Here is a 5,083-nt window from a genome sequence, read left to right on the forward strand (position 1 = left end):
GAATTCATCTTTCTAACAACTTTCCAAATGGTGCTAATAACCTCCATCCCAGGCCCACACTTGGAGAACGACTGCTCTTCAGCTTTCTGGCTGCTTCCTACTTGAGTGATTCATTCACATGCGAAATAGGGCACCACCCTGCTTCCTGTAAACTGAACTTTGGAATAGTTTTTGTGCATGTAGGAACCATATGTTCGTTTAAGGTTAAACATCTATGAAAGGAGCCTTGGAAGTGTCATGATTAAGCGCTTGACTGCTGACCTAAAGGTTGAGAGTTTGGAACACACCAGGCACCCTTGAGAGAGAAGGGTGTAGCAGTCTGCTTCCATGAAAATTTGTTGTTACTGAGTGCTGTCGAGTCCAACCTAGAGTGATCCTGTGAGTACTAGATCTGAACTTTGTCCAGTCCTGCCCCATCCTTTTAACCTTGATACATTTGAGTCCATTACCGTAGACACTGTGCCAGTCTGTCTTGGTGAGGGTCTTCCTCTCCTTCACTGATCCTCCACCTTTCCACGCATGATGTCCCCTTTCAAGGAATAAACCTCTTCTAAAGACAGGTCTTTAGAGAGGGACATCATGCTGGGTAGAGTAGAGGGACAGCACGGGAGGGGAAGACCCTCTATGAGGTGGATTGATTCAGTGACTGGGGTAATCAAGATGGGTGTGTCAGAGGCAATGAGATTGGCACAGGATAGAGCAGGGTTTCGGGCTGTTGTACATAGGGTTGCTATGAGTCGCAACGATTCTACGGCACATAACAACAACAACAACAACATATCTAAAATACGTGAGATCTTTTTATCCAAGGAACATTCTGGTTGTATACTTTGTCCAAGACATACTTGTTCTTTTGCAATCCATGAGATATTCAGCACTCCTCTCCATCACCACAAGCGATTCTGTTCTCTTGTCAGCCTTCTTCATTGTTCTGCTACCCAGTGCATCATAACAGTTGATTGGAAAGACTCTGGCTGAATCAGACACACCTTAGTCTTTAAACTAAACTAGCATCTTTGCTCTTCAGGACTTTGGAAAGATCCCTGTCAGCCGACTTTGCCAATGCTATATGTCTTCAAATCTCCTCCCTACTGATACCAAAATGTTGACTGTGGATCCGTGTAAGATTAAATTGTTAACAATTTCAACATTTTCTCCTTCTGTCATGGTGTTGCCTATTGTGAATAGGTTTTTTTTCCCCCTTGATGTTGAGATGTAATTCCTGTTGAAGGCTGCAGTTCTTGATTCTCTGCACTAAGTGCTTCAAGCCCTCTTCATTTTGAGCAAGGTTGTGTTCTATAGTGATGAGCAAAGCTGCCTTCCAGGCAGTTGACCCAACCCAGGTTCATTTCCTGGCCATAAAGATTATAGCTTTAAAAGCCTTATATGTTTCTACCCTTTGGGTCAGAATCAATGAGACCTCAGTAAGTGTGGATCAGTTTGATATAGTAAGATGTGAAATAAGCTTACTTATTTTTTTAACCATTGTAGATGCTCAAACATTTGTGGAAGGAAAAAGGTGTACATCTAGCTGTTTTGCTCGATTTAGAGCACTTTGCTCTTGATTAGGGAACCCTAGGGAGCCGTGGTGGCCTAATGGTAAGAACCTGTGCTACATTCTCAAAGGCATGCAATTTGAATCCACCAGCTGCTCCACAGGAACATGGACAGTCTCTTCCTATGCGATTTACTGCCTTTGAAAATCCGCTAAAGGGTCAGCTATTGTTTCTACTTAACAGGACACAAAACCAGCAGCGGCCTAGAGGTTAAGGAGTTGCACTGCCAGCTCAAAAGTGAGTAGTTCAAAAGCCAGCAGCTGCTCCAAGGGAGAAAGATCTCTCCCAATAATGATTTATAGCTTCTGAAAACTTGCTGGACGGTTGGTTCTGACTCAAAACAAAGAGCGAGCCAGTGAGCTTGATTTAATTCATTTTCTTTAATGGCTTTTAGAGCTCTTCCCCACCTTTCTCCCCCTTTTTTTATGAATGAAGAATATATATATATTTTTTTTATTTTTTTTGTTTTAAAAAAAATTTTATTGTATTATTTTTACGTGTACCATCAAACCAGATCTGACTGGTACAGGAGGAGATTGCCCCCTCCTTCTCCAGCAGAGCGACTAACTCGTGGATTTGAACCACGTACCTCTGGGGTTGCAGTGCAGCGTCTTGCCACTAGGCTACCAGAGCTCCCTTGAAGAATATATATTTAAAGCATCTTTTGGAGTTCATCTCCAAGTTTCTGTGGGGGTTTTTTTGTGCTTATTTTTTAGGCTCGATGAATAACTTTTTCAAGCCAGAGGGCAAACTTTCAAAACCTTGCCAGCTATATTCAGCTGGAGGGTCAGATAAAAGTTGGTTCTATTTGAAGGCAGTCAGTTTGAGTTTTGAAATAAAGGAACAGCTTCCCTATTTGTGTAGCTTTGGGAGCAGAAACATGTAAACATCACTGAGTTTGGAGCCTTTCATGGATAGAGTTTTTAGTGAGTGAAGTCATGATAATTGTCACAACTAGAAGATGCCCTATGCCGTCAACATCCCTCATTTGCAGATGGGGAACCTGAGGGCCATGGAAGACAAGAGGCACGCCCGGTGAAACAGCCAAGGCAAGAACAGACTGCTTTCTGATCTGCACTTTAAATTCTTGCTGTCTCTTGGACCAGAGTTATAATTCAGTGTGTAAAAAATAAGATGAACCATGATTAAGATGATTCCTAGAGAAGTGTTAAACAATTTCTTAACAATTGAATAAAACATTTTAACATTTGCTTTAGATCAGATAGATGAGCAATACTCTTAGATAGCAAGCAATCAGGGTGGCTTAATATTGAACAACTTTTTTTAACTGCAAGAGAAATTAAGTAACATAATAAATTATTGAGGGAAATTGTGAAATATTCATTACTGAAGATAGACTTGGACTGAATATTCATTGTGGTTTGGAAAGATGATTTCTGTCTTGTCTTAGTACTAGAGTGAGAATGGATGACCCAGTAACTAAGGGGTGGTCACAGATTTGTGAAAAAGAGAACAAGATAGTTTCGTTATTCATAATCAGGTTTTCTAAATTTCCAGGAGTGGTTGTGACATGATTCATTCAGCTCAGTTTGTCTTGAAATGGCCTCATGATTCTAGAATTGATAAGCCTTTAATACTTAGTGGGATTTCTAATAATCTAAATATAACTGGTTTCAGAAACTGACTTTCTGTCAATAGTCAGCACCCCAGCAATGCTTCCGTGTCGCTCAGCAACATGAGGTGGGCACAGGCAGTTCCTTTGTCCAGCTTGAGCCTCCTTATTAGGCACTTCCAGGTATAGATCAGAGCTTTTCTTTCTTTTGCTCTGGTTTCTTGTTGATGTTTTATTATGTTAAGAAAGAACTGTCAGAATTGTAGGGCAGCAGAGCAGATTGGGTGTTTCAGAGCTTCTACATCTATACTCCAAGGAAATAACTCAGTAAATTTCTGTGGATGACTCTTACTTGAAATAATTTAAAACAAAACCAACCCCATCCCCCACCCCCCCAAAAAAATAGTAAGGACATGGTCTGCAAGCAAAGTCAGGGCCTTCCTGATGCACTTCCTCCGTATTGGAATAAGGAACATACAGGTGGCACAGCCTTCCTGATGAACTCCAGAATTCTGTTTTATCTCCAACCAGCAGCTTTCCCTCTTTTCATTGCAGGCATCTGTTATAGTGTCCATAGGAGTCTCTTGACTCTGTGGCAGTGGCAGTGGGGTGGGTGGGTTTATAATAGAACTCAGTTTTTCCATACTTAACCCAAACCTTTCAGATTTCTTCCTGGCAGATTGTCAGATCTCTTAGTTCATATGTGCTGCCTAATTAGAGATACTTTCTTTCCCCCCATTTTTTATAACAGTCACAGATGCTCAATGCCCTCAGGGGTTCAGGTGCTCAAAATTTGGCCTTCTGGTGCTTCGTGTACTTCTACATAAGATGATTTTGGTATCTGAAACACTAGAGCAGTTGGCAGTTGTAGACTTTTCTCAGCATAATCGATTAATGTTGGCCTGCTGTTAGACACCTGCACGTTTAATCTCTCATGAGCCTGTCATTGAAAATATTTTAATGCAGTTTGTTTTTTTCACTAGGTGTATGTGAAGATTTCTTGGCAGTTGAACGTGGAAACCACTGATCGATCACCTTGCCTTTGTTTTCATCTGTGTTGGCAAAGGAAGGTGCCCAAATGAGCAAGATTTTGCAGCAAAACAGTACCCCAGGAGTTAACGGAATAAGTGTTATTCATACTCAGGCACATGCCAGCGGCTTACAGCAGGTTCCTCAGCTGGTGCCTGCTGGGCCCGGAGGAGGAGGAGGAGGCAAAGCTGTACCTCCAAGCAAGCAGAGCAAAAAGAGTTCGCCCATGGATCGAAATAGTGATGAGTATCGTCAGCGCAGAGAGAGGAATAACATGGCTGTGAAGAAGAGCAGGTTGAAAAGCAAACAGAAAGCACAGGATACACTACAGAGAGTGAATCAGCTCAAAGAAGAGAATGAACGATTGGAAGCAAAAATTAAGTTACTGACTAAGGAATTAAGTGTACTTAAAGATTTGTTTCTCGAGCATGCTCACAACCTTGCAGACAACGTGCAGCCCCCCGTTAGCACTGAAAATACAACAAATTCTGAAAATACAGGACAATAGACCACCCCCTTTCCAGACTTGACAGCTTCTGGCTTGGACGTTTAAAGGTGTGACCTCCTACACCACTCACATCAGTGGCTAAATGTTGTCTTATTCTGTTACTCAAAAAATCCATTGAGATTTGTGTTCTAGGATTAGCACTGAAGAATTGACTAGCTAAAAAGTGTTAGCCATGTAATTTGAATATCTGGTTTTGAATGGAGTTTTGTGGGGAACAAAAAAATTTGAGGTATATGGGGGGGGAAAATAAATCCTGGGCCTTAATGTTTTTGATAAACCTGGAGATCCCAAGAAAAGCTGCTTTTCCAGGTGGAGGTCATTGCAGAAGGTTCTTGGTTTAAGTGAATAACTGTGGTTACCAACATTAAGAAAGGTTAGATGCCATCTCTTCATACATTTTTAATTTTTTCCCCCCTA

General features: G+C 41.5%; 1 pseudogene across 1 annotated transcript in view; it reads left to right on the top strand.

Moving 5' to 3' along the window:
* The window catches only part of LOC102847316, a 110,185-nt pseudogene extending 105,519 nt beyond the window's left edge, over positions 1-4,666 (top strand). Inside the window, exon 5 of the transcript XR_438897.1 lies at positions 4,113-4,666. The product of XR_438897.1 is annotated as an uncharacterized LOC102847316 (transcript). The remainder of the gene's footprint in view (positions 1-4,112) is intronic.
* The last annotated feature ends 417 nt before the right edge of the window (positions 4,667-5,083 follow it).

The sequence above is a fragment of the Elephantulus edwardii genome, unplaced genomic scaffold, assembly GCF_000299155.1.
Source record: "Elephantulus edwardii isolate Elephantulus edwardi_28Jun2011 unplaced genomic scaffold, EleEdw1.0 scaffold00062, whole genome shotgun sequence".
Classification (NCBI taxonomy): domain Eukaryota; kingdom Metazoa; phylum Chordata; class Mammalia; order Macroscelidea; family Macroscelididae; genus Elephantulus; species Elephantulus edwardii.